This window comes from Schistocerca nitens, chromosome 2, assembly GCF_023898315.1.
Source record: "Schistocerca nitens isolate TAMUIC-IGC-003100 chromosome 2, iqSchNite1.1, whole genome shotgun sequence".
NCBI classification, from domain to species: Eukaryota; Metazoa; Arthropoda; class Insecta; order Orthoptera; family Acrididae; genus Schistocerca; species Schistocerca nitens.
This window is the reverse complement of record NC_064615.1, coordinates 582478863-582491092: the sequence shown is the minus strand read 5'-3', so window position 1 is coordinate 582491092 and position 12230 is coordinate 582478863. Positions and strand designations below refer to the sequence as shown.

General features: G+C 40.7%; 1 protein-coding gene across 2 annotated transcripts in view; it reads left to right on the top strand.

Annotated features, from left to right (window-relative positions):
- Window positions 1–11883, top strand: part of LOC126236646 (phospholipid scramblase 1) — a 149033-nt gene extending 137150 nt beyond the window's left edge. The window contains exon 9 of one of the 2 annotated variants that reach the window (XM_049946106.1): window positions 8738–11883. The gene's annotated coding sequence lies outside the window, so the exon portion shown is untranslated. The remainder of the gene's footprint in view (window positions 1–8737) is intronic. The other variant, XM_049946105.1, reaches the window with a different exon arrangement.
- Window positions 11884–12230: the final 347 nt, after the last annotated feature.

Genomic DNA, 12230 nt, shown 5'->3' with positions numbered 1-12230 from the left:
TCCAAATTACTGATTGGTCCCTCTATCACAGCGCTTAACAACTGGCCGGTTTTGAGCACGAGTACTCGCGTCTGCTCAGGCACGTGCTCGCGAGCAGGTGCAAGTTCGAGGAGTAGGGTGGGAGGGGAGGGAGGGGAAATGCGCGCGCACGTTTGAATAGGGCTGCAGCGTGCCTATTGAATTCGCACAGACTTCGCTGGTTAAGAATCATGTCAAGTCGCTGTTGTGTAACCCCAACCACGCTTTCATATTTCAACCCACATTGTGAGGAATTGTACCTGTTTACAGAAAAAGATGGTGTTGCAAAATGTTTAGTATGTCACAAAACGCTGAATTCTTTTAGGAAATTTAATTTGCAGCGGCATTATATGTCGTACCACGCGAAAGACTACGGAAGTGGAAAATATGATGGACCAGATCGTGCACAGGAAGTTATTAAACTTAAAAGGAAGCTATCCAAAGAAGATCTGGACGGCGAAGAAAAATCAACTGAGGCAGCTCTCAGAGTGAGTTACAAAATTGCTTTGCTTTTAGCAAAATCCCTGCGCCCCTTCGCTGATGGCGATTTAATAAAAGAATCTTTGGTAGTTGCAGCGGAACATTTGTGTCCATCTCAAGTTGAACAGTTTCAGATTGTGCCATTATCTAACATGACCATTATGCGTCGCATACAGGACATGGCAGACGACGTCCAGAGCCAGCTTGCAAATATTTGTAAAGATTTTATAGCGTATTCTCTAGCTCTGGGCGAAAGTGTTGATATCACTGGAACAGCGCAGCTTGCCATATTTATTAGAGGTGTTAATAGAGATCTTCAGGCGAGGGAAGAGCTCCTCAATGTAGTAGCTATGAAGAACACTACAACCGGCGGTGATATTTTAAGTAGTTTTGAAGAAAGTGTTGAAAATATAGGATCGTCATGGAATTCTTTAGTTTCAGCGTCTACAGACGGTGCACCAGCGATGACAGGGAAAAATCAGGTTTCGTTGCGCTGTTGAAGGAGAAAATGCAAAAACTGACCGTGCCGAATGAAATAAGGGGCGTTCGTTGTGTGATCCACCGGGAAAACTTATGTGCAAAGAGTATCACTCTAAAAAATGTCATGAGTGTTGTTGTTCGTACAACCAATTATATAAGGAAGCAGGGGCTACAACACAGGCAATTTAAAAGCTTTCTTGAGGATGTAGAAAGCCAGTATGGTAGCCTGCCTTATTACAGCGAGGTCTGCTGGCTGAGTCGTGGCGAATTATTAAATCGATTTTTTTGCCTATTAGATGAGATAAATATGTTCATGGAAATAAATAACATGTGTGTTCCTGAATTGAAAGAGCCTTCATGAAAATGTGATCTCGCTTTCTTAGCAGATTTAACTAGCCATCTGAATGCTTTGAACATTTCACTACAAGTTAAAGATCTGCTAATTACTCATTTCATAGATCAAATACGAGCTTTTAAAATGAAATTGACACTTTGGGCGAGTCAGCTGGTAACAGGAAACCTAGCTCATTTTCCTAAATTTTCATCCATGCAAGATGTTCACAAAGACTGTGAACGTTATTCACATAGTTTAGTTACCCTTAAGGAAGAATTTGATCTACGCTTTCAAGATCTGACAGCACTAGACAGTGATTTTGATCTGTTCTCCTCTCCATATTCAGCGAATATTGACGAGATTCGTCCTGAGCTGCAACTAGAAATTATTGACCTGCAGTGTGACAGAGAATACAGAGACAAATTTCAGAACAATAAAAACATTTTGGAATTCTACAGGCACTTCCCTCAGGATAGATTTCTTCGTTTGCACAAACTGGCGGCTACAATAATATCAATGTTCGGTTCCACGTATGTTTGTGAACAACTGTTCTCTGCAATGAAATGTAACAAGACGCGCCTGAGAAACGCATTGTCTGATCGAAATTTAAACTGCACGCTGCGCCTACAATGCACAAGAAAAATTACTCCGAACATAGACGCAATTGTAAAGGGCAAAAAGTACAAGATAACCGAGAATCCCACACTTCAGTGACACCTTTTATTGTGTAACAGTTCACAAATTAATAGGAATGTAGAGGCATACACTAAGCTAATAAAATTATGTGGCACGTGTACATTCTCCTGTATTTGTTTCATTTGTCGCAGTAATAATTCGTGAGTGATATCCCTGCAGGTGGCCGCGGATTTACATTGACTGGCGGCAGCTGTTGTGTGCCCCACGTGACTCTCCCCACTCTCCGCTCTGGTCCGGTAGTGGGGGTAGCGTGCTCGCGCTGCTCCGTGCTCGCGCCTTTCTGCTCACAGCTTGCTCCGCGAGCACGTATGTTGTGAAGCCCTGCTCTATCAGGTGTTCAGGAGGTGTGACCTGAGGTGTGAACAATCACCTAAGACAGATGCACCCCCTTCTGAATGTGGCCCCCAGTTGGAAGGAGCGCATCATCGGAGATCCTGGCAATCATGGGGGATTTTCTCACTATGAGCCAATCATCTTCACAGTCAACAGCTACAAAACGTAAACAGAATGAGACTAATGATTCAAAGACCCTCTCAGCTGCACGATGGTGCCTCATGGTTTCACATACTGAAGACGGTCGGGCTTTTGCTATGATAAATCTGTTTATTATTCAGGAAAGTGTTGATACAATTGCTGGCCCTGTGAAATCCTGCTCTCGTTTACAAAATGGCACTTTGCTTTTGGAGACTACTTCTGGTTCTCAAGCAAAACAGCTACTTGCAGCTTCGCTCCTCCACAACTATCCTGTTCATTTTGAGGCCCATCGAACACTGAATTCTTCCTGTGGTGTTATTTATGCTAGGCTCCTCGATGGTCTGACCAAGGCAGATATCCAAACATACCTATCTGATCAGGGTGTCATTGCAGTCCATCGGGTGATGGAAAAACTAGATACCTCCATAGTGCCCATATGCACTCTCTTTTTCAGTTTTGATAGAGTGGTTCTTCCGTCAGGGATCAAAGCAGGTTATGAAGTTATCACAGTAGATTGTATATTTTAAACCTGATGCACTGTTACCAGTGTTGTAACTTTAGAGTCCTGTAGACACCTAGCCAGATGTTAACCTGTGATAGGGATGCTCAAGAGGGCAATTATCCGACACCACCTCCCCCCTGTATCAACTGCAATGGTGACCATGCCGCTACTTCCTGCAATTATCCTGTGTATCTCGATGAGTGGGCTGTCCAGGAGATCCAGGTGAATGAAAAAGCCATCTGGCACCTACAGTGCTGTTCTTGCTACATCTTGCTCCATAAAGGACATGGCCACGCAGACATGCAGCCTCAAATTTATCACTGCATTTGTGAAAGTGCCCAGTGTCATGGTAGCAGCCCTGTCTCCTCCTCCAGCTGTGCAACATGCCACCAGACATTCACCTCACTGGACAAAATCACCAGCTACACAACTGGCAGGCTGGAAAGTACAGAAGGAATACTCTCATGAAGACTTCCTACGTCCCTCCAGCCAACCAACATCTGAGCCTTCCTGTGCAAACTGGAAAGGCTCCAAGAAGTCAAACAAAGGCAAACAGTCTTCTTCGGCGTCTCGAAGATCCTCTTCGATGGTGTCGCCATGTGATAGCCTCGCCCAGCCAACCTCTGTGTTGCTGGTGTGCATCACCAACCATTTTTCTGCCCTGGATTCTGCAGGCCAACAGAAAAATGCTGACGCTTCTGTGGACCTCACAGAGCAGGATCCTACTGCCCCTGTGCCCTGTACCAGCGAGTCTGCCCTGTACCAGCGAGTCTTCGAAGGCTGGTACTCGGCAGCTGCTGAGGTGACACCCTTTTATTTTTTCCTCATCATGACTCTCCTCCAATGGAACGTTTGTGGTCTTCGATCCAACAAAGAGGATTTATGGCTGCTCTTAGAACTGCAGTGTCCGCTTGTTCGCTGCCTTCAGGAACAAAATTGCGTCGTCATGACTACATTGAGCTCTCGCATTTCTTCCTGATCCTTTTTGGCCTTCCCACCGAGGATGGTGTTCCATCTCATGGGGGAATCATGCTGCTCATACAGGATCACATTCATAGTCAACCCATCTCCCTGACCTTCAAGCTGTTGCAGTTCAGCCTTTCCTTCCTCACTTGACCTTTTCCCTTTGTACCATTCACATTCCTCTGTCATTTGATGTCACCAGAGCAGTCTTCCTCCAGCTTATTGGTCAGCTACCTCACCCATTTCTGCTGCTTGGTTACTTTAATGCACACCATCCCCTTTGGGGTTCTCCCAGAACCTGTCTGAGAGGTGCCCTCTTGGCTGGCCTTCTCAATCATCTTAACCTCTTCTGCCTTAACACATGAGCACCCATGTTTCTTTCAGACTTCACTCTGACCTATTCCCATTTGGACCTATCCTTCTGCACTGCCCAGCTTGCCCATCATCTTGAGTGGCCCATTCTCTCTGACACATACTCGAGTGACCATTTCATGTGTGCTCTCTGTTTGCTGACACCTGTCCCACCTGTTTGCACACCCAAATGGCAGCTTACTACTGTTTACTTACTGCATTCATTATAAACAGTTGCATGCACAGTGTCATTGTGTTATTTGGGATAGTAAAATAGATAGCTGGATTTTACCGTTCTTTTATCAGTTCCACTCCATCTTCTGTTGTGTGGGCCAACCTCTGATGGCTCTCTGGGACCAAGATCCAATCCCCAATTTCCGGCCTGACAGTAGCAGAAGATGTCATTGTGGACCCTATTCTGTCTCCAACACCTTGGGCCACTATTTTGCGGAGCTTTCAAGCTCCTCCCACTATCACCCTGCCTTCCTCCATCGGAAATGAGCAGAAGAGGCTCGGGCAATGCTGCCATTACTATGAGGGAGCTAGTTAATGCTCTCACTTCATCCCGATTATCCACCCAAGGCCAGATGATTTTCACACTCAAATATTGCAGCACCTTTCTCTTGTAGGCAAGCACTTTCTGCTTCATACGTACAAGTGCCTCTGGGCAGAGGGCACATTTCCCAGAAGTTGGTGTGAAGCCCCTGTCACACCCATACCTAAGCCCAGTAGGGACAAACACCTTCCTTCCAGCCACCACCCCATTTCTCTCACCAGCTGTATTTGCAAGGTGATGAAACTTATGATTCACACCCGGTTGGTATGTTGGCCCAAGTCTCGCAATTTATTAACCACTACACAGTGTGGATTTTGAATGTGCCATTCTGCAGTTGACCATCTCGTCACTTTGTACACCCATATCATGAATGGTTTTCTGTGGAAATCCCAGACTGTGACTGGTGGCTGTGTTTTTCGATTTGGAAAAAGCCTACAAGACCTGCTGGAAGACTGGTATCTTCCATATTATCTACACGTGGGGCTTCGAAGCCACATGCCTCATTTCTTTAAGGAATTTTTGAAATATTAAGTTTTCAAGGTATGTGTGGGTTCTACCTTGTTGGACACATATATCCAGGAAACAGTGTGCCTCAGGGTTCCGTCCTTAGCATCATCATCTTTGCTATCACCATTTGCTATCACCATTAACCCTATAATGGCCTGTCTCCCACCAGGTGTCTCTGGCTCCCTTTTCGTTGATAATCTTGCCATCTATTGCAGTTCTCCACAGGCTTGACTCATTGAGTAGAATCTTCACCGATGTCTTGATCATCTTTACTGTTGGAGCATCGACAATGGCTTTCATTTCTCCACTGACAAAACCATTTGCATGAATTTCTGGTGTTGCACTTGGTTTCTACCACTGTCTTTACACCTTGAGCCTGTTGCTCTTTCGGTCATTGAAACTCTGAAATTCATGGAGCTCCTGCTCAATAGAACATGGTCCTCCCATGTGTCTTACCTGGCAGCCCACTGTTGCAGTCCCTCAGTGTTCTAGTGTCCTCAACGGTACTTTCTAGGAAGCAGAGCAAACCACCCTCCTCCGTTTGTACCAGTCCCTTGTCCATTCGAAACTATACTATAGGTGCTTCATTTATCTGCGCATCTGTCTCTCAATACTATCCAACATCATGGCATCCGTTTGGCCACTGGTGCATTTTACACTAGCCTGGTTGAGAGTCTGTATGCAGAAACTGCCGAACTGCCGTTGATCTACTGCTGTGACTTTCTCCTCAGTAGAGGGCATGCTGTTTGTCTGCTATGTGTGGCCACCCATCCTATGCCTCCTCCTTCTACTACTCCTTTGGTCACCAGTATGGGGCACATCCCTCTTCTCTGTTACCTCGCGGAGTTCACGTTCACTTTTGGCTCTTTCTTCTCTGCAGTTTAACTTCATGCTGCTTGTAACTTTCACTGTGGGTGTGAATCCCAGTGGATGTGAACCCTTCACCTCCTTGGCTTCATGTGGCGGTCCTTGTTCACTTTGGCCTTCATTCACTTCCTAAGGACGTTACTCCAGCCTTGCTCTGTCGTCTTCAGTTTCACGACCTTTGCATGGAATTTTGTGATAGTACCTTTGTGTACACCGATGGCTCTTGGCCTGACTGTGTGTCAGGTGTGTCTTCATCATTGGCACCGACTTTTTTCGGTATTGGCTTTCAGAACACTGCTCAGTATTTACAGCAGAGTTCTTCGCCCTGCATTAGGCCACACAGTACATCCATTGACACAGGCTTTTCAATTGCGTCATTAGCTCATGCTCTCTTAGTGCCCTTCAGAGCCTGTGTGTGCTGTACACCATCCATCCCTTAGTGCTACACGTGCAGGAAAGCCGTCACTTGCTCACTCTTGATAGAGCCACTGTGATGTTTATGTGGGTTCCTGATCATGTTGGTCTGACAGGAAATGAGGCCACTGACACTGCTGCCAAGGCTACAGTCCTCATGCCTCAGCCCGCTAGTTCTTACATTCCCTCTGATCATCTCTGTATTGCTATCTGTCAGCAGATGGTGTCACTTTGACATCACCACTGGTGATGCTCCAGGTTATTAAGCCTCTCCCAGTGGCTTGAACGACCTCCTCTCAGCCCTCTCACCGTGAGGAGATCATTTTAACTAGGTTGCTTATTGGGCATTGGCATTTTAGCCATCACCAGTTGATAAGTGGTGCTCCCCCACCGCTTTGTCCACATTGATCTCAACTTGTGATGGTCCACGATTTCCTGACGGAATGTCCTTTTGTTAATCACTTACATTCTTGTTTGTTTTTGCTGTCTGAGCTATTGACTGTTATAGCGAATGACACATGGGCTGTTGACAGCATTTTACTTTTTATCAATCTCGGCAATATGGGGAAGGCAATTTAATTTTTAGTCCTGGACCTCCGTTTCTCTTTGGCGTATTTTATAGACCTTTCTCCATGTCCCTGTTTTTAGCTGTCTTCTCTTCCGTTGGTTAGGATCAATGTATAGTCATTTGTAACTCTTCACCTTGTCTTCGTGTTCTACAGTTTTCACATGGGCATGTATTATCCTAATTGTTTTCATGCCCTAAAACAAGACAAACACACACACACACACACACACACACACACACACACACACGACCACTGTCTCTGGTGACCAAAGACAATGGTCATATGTGTGTGTGTGTGTGTGTGTGTGTGTGTGTTATGTGTGTGTGTTGTGTACTTCGGAAGAAGCCCTCTTAGCTGAAAGCTTACTTGTTTGGCAGTTTTTTGTTGTTGCGCCTGTCTGCAACTCTACATCTCCACTTTATGGTGAGTAGCACTCTACCCTTTTCAGAATATTGTCAGTATTCCATCCTGTATTTTCCATTGTTTGAAGGTACACGCAAGTGGAAGATGTTCCTTAGTTTAACAGGTATTAGGATTCTTCAAGTCTTGAGACCTCTGGTATATACTTCAACAGAGTAATCAAAATGCACAATAGGTTACAAACTTACTGTTTATTTAGTGACATGCCTTGTTATTGAAAAAAGATACAGTGTTCACAAATGAGTATATTTATGTATTTTGTTGTTTTATATAAAATAGAACATGAGGTAGAAGTAGTACAGTAACACAACAGCAAGTAAAGCCTCTGTACTTTTAATGATTTCTATGTGCCACATACCAGCCAGCTGTAGGTAAGTGGTTCTCTTTCCTCATTTTCATTTGTCCATTGTCTTGATGCATATCTGAAAGTGGACTGTAACATACCAAACAGTACCTTCTAAAATAAACAATAGGAACCACTCATCAACAGCTGATTGATGAATGTTGCATGGACACACAACAGAATAAAACTGCAGTAGCTTCCACAAGTCTGTCTTGAGTGAAAATGACTGTTTATGACTAGTTGCTGAGACAGACGAATGTGGACAGAGAAGAACTGATTTTGGCAGCATGGAGGGGAAAGAGATGTGGGGTAATATGCAGGGTGAATGGTTAGCCCGGCAAATGGAGTGGCACATTTCCATGATCACAGGGATGAATGGGATTTACACAAATGTGTATGCAAAGAAAGTTGGCAGTTAAGGATGAATAATTATTCAGCCGGTACAGTACCAACATAAACAATTAAAAAAAGAAAAGAGGATTCAAAATATATTCTGACTACAGGGAAATTGTTGGTTTCTCCGCTTTCACCCAACCGAGTTCCTTAATATATTACGAGATATGAATATAGTGCGAGTCCTTGAGTCTGTGTGTTGTAATCTTGCTTGTATTGTTGTAATCTCACTCTACCACAAATGTATCAAAAGTATTTAATTTCAACTATTTTCCTAACTTTTTGTAAAATAATGAAAAATAATAAAATGCTATTGTTCCATATAGTTTTTGGGAAAAAAATTTATCTACTGTTCATAATTCTGTTTCAGGATTACATGTTCTTTGAAAAATCTGGCAATGCTGAACAAGATGGCATTGGAATGTTTTAAAATATGCACCATATTATACTGTTTACCAAAGCTAACAGAATGTTTAACATGAAGTAAGGAATATTGTATTCATACTTACCCAGTAACACATTTGTTTGACATCACAACAGTTTCCTCATCAGCTTTCAATATTTGTGTCAGGGAGTTTGTTAATGTTGGAGTAAGTTCAGTGACATCTATAAATATCTCATTCAGCCACAGCACTTGTTGAGAAATGAATGACATTGATGTACAGTGAATTTACTCGAACAGGTGATCATTTTTGTAGTGCGTGAAATGTTTTATGTGTGGAGAGTGACACCTGTCCCCAAAACAACAGAAATTATACGTGTAACCTCTTTTTCTGTGTCTTGATTGTGGTGTTGTAGATACATCCCTGATCCTTCAAATGCAATCCATGCTGTGAATGGATGCAAGTTTATCTATACCAAAGATATTGGAACTGAATATCTACTTACACTATCTGTGATTCACCACATTCTCAGTAGGAGACATATTTGCTGTTTTAAGTTCAACAAAATACTTGCATAATTCTTGAAATTTACTTTGTATAAATGCATGCAACACAGAATATTTGTCCTGATACAGGATGTACTGTAATATTGTCACTACTGGTATATTTCTTGGTATTGCTTTAATATCAGTACCTAAGAGACCCATAGTTTTAATATGTGGAGCAGCACTATATGTTTTGAAGCATGTATGATTTAAGGAAATGGATTTTGAGAAGGATCCATTGCACTGAGTGTTGATCTATCCCACTGAAACATGAAATCCATACCTTTATGGAAGTTTATCATAACTAATAGAAGTTCAATGCTGCTGATCACTTATCTGCTGCAGCATGAAACAAGCATTTATTTAAACATGTCCAAACAGTTTGTGAATGCTAATGTAACAAAAGCAAAAATTGCAATTCTGAATATCTTTTCCTGACTGCAGTGAAAGCTGGTTTGTATATATTATTTTGTAGATTGCTCATATAACCTATCCTGGTAATTCAATAAAAAATGAAGTGCATTTGAAGTGTGTTTCTGATTGTTTCATTCAATTTGAAGACAAATGTTTTAGAAATAAGAAAATATTGTATATGTGGAGATGTTACTAGAGTACTGCTAATTATGTTATGCAAGTTGTGGGTTCCACTTGTAGTACTGGAATACAAATTTCCCTTTCTTATAATGTTTGTCTTCAGTCAGACAGTACTGATAGTTTTATTGGTTGAGAGTCACTGATTGAAATATATTACATTAAATGTTCCTTTATGTTACCCTTGCATTACAAATTTTATTTCACATATTTAAATCATAAAATCATTATTTTTTCTTAATATTTCAATGTAGAAGTAATTAGAGAGTTTACAAATATATATTTGGTATCATAGAAACCCTATGTTATTTTTTGGACACTTTAGGAATTGTGTATAGCAATAATGTTGTAGTTAATACCTTAAACTTTTAAAGCTTTATCTCATGGTCAGTAAAAATTTTGTGCATCCTGTTGCTGATTTTGGTTTGTTGCATTACCTGGACTGAAATTTCATGGAATCTGCGTATTAAGTAATGATAAATATGAGTGTACTTCCACACTTCTTCAAAAATTTGTTGTTATTTCAAAACATAAAAGGAAATATGAAACATTAGGTGTTCCTGCTTGTACTTTAAGTTGAAATTATATTTAAATCATTATTGGTACATAATTGCAAAATAGGTGCTTTTTACAGAAAATAAATATATGTGAGAAATGTTGATGTACTAATGTATGAGCTTCGTTTTATACAAACATAATGACCTATTTATCTGTAGAGTTTATGCAGTGTAACTGGAAAAACAGTGTTGTTTCCTGCCATATGACACAGAAGTTTTACCTATCATTAGTTGTGAGTGTTGAACTTCGTCATAAAGTCAAATAGTCCAGGTATATTTCTGGTGACATTGTCTTCTCTATATGTTTTCCACATGGACAGTTAAAGCTGGTACTAATATGTGGCACTTTTGTGCAATTTGAAAAAAAAGTATTTTATATAAATGTAACACAACTTATAAGCAAAGCATACTTGTGATTCTTAATGACTGTAAAATGATGAGCTTTGAGCAGGAAGCTTTTGCTCTAATCCAAATGATCAACAGTTTGTCAGAGTGCTAGCTAACCTACGTGAAACTGGAACCTATACACATATAATTCAAATTAAGCACATTGAATGTTGTTTGTAGATTATGATTATATTTATCCAATTAGTGTCTTTATTCTTCCATGGACTGTGTATGAGTAGCTTTGGATGAAGCCAACAAAATGGGAAAAATGTCCTCCAATTGAACACTTAATTTCCTATACGGTACTATGTTTTTCGTGCCACAGAATATGGCTGTGTTTGTTGTTGTTAGTACTTGCTTCTCATTTTAGGCAACTAATAATTAATATAATATTTTTGGTTATATACGGAACCACAGTAGTCTCCTTATGTTATATGTGGACAACCTTTTATTATATAGTTAGACTGAATCTGCTAGTTTTCAAAAGTGTACCCCACAATAATATTCTGTTACTGTATGGATATGCTTTCTTTAACAGCAGGATCAAATGGACATTTAATATGGAATGCCATACTGTGTTAGCTCTACAACAGATACATTTCCATTTCAAGTTCTTATTAACCAAAGGCAGCACAGGTCTTATATTTGGCAAGTGCTGTTTGCACAAACTTTTTTATTGAAGTTGTATGTGTTGTTTTTGCTGGTCTTTATATAATAATTTTTTGTACACATATGAACCAAAAACTATGCTTAATACAACGACAACAGAGGCAGTTGCTGTTTTTAACATGTGCTTCTTTTCTTTCACTCGACACAACAAATGATGTTATGCAAATCAGTTCAACGAGTAAATAATTGTTAAGTCAATTACTATGAGACTTTGCATTCGTGTTAACTATCAAAGTGTGTCCAAATTTACTTATGAAAAAAAAAACTTTTGTATATAAAGGTTTTGGTACATAGTAGTGTTTATAAATTTTTGTCACAATTATATATTGAACTTTTTGTGTTGTAATAATGAACTAACTGTTGAAACTGTATTCTGTTATAAATAAATCATTATTTCCATACTATAAGAAGACAACATTGCTTATTTTGTCCAAAGCAACAGGTATTGACACACTCACTAATATCCTCATTGTCAGCTTGACAAAGGAGCAGACAATAAAATTGTGGTTAACACACATCAAGAGAATTGTTTGCATTTCATTTTCCATACATTTTCAGATGACTTTACATCATTGAACAAAGAAAACCATTCCCAGTACTTCATTTGTGTCTCCATCCTCTGTATTATAGATGATCTGTAAGAAAAAGGAAGGCGACTGATGTCATTTGTTAAAAGTTGCTACATTTATTTGCTCTTCACAGTGGTACTTTGTCACATTTTATTGCTGTAT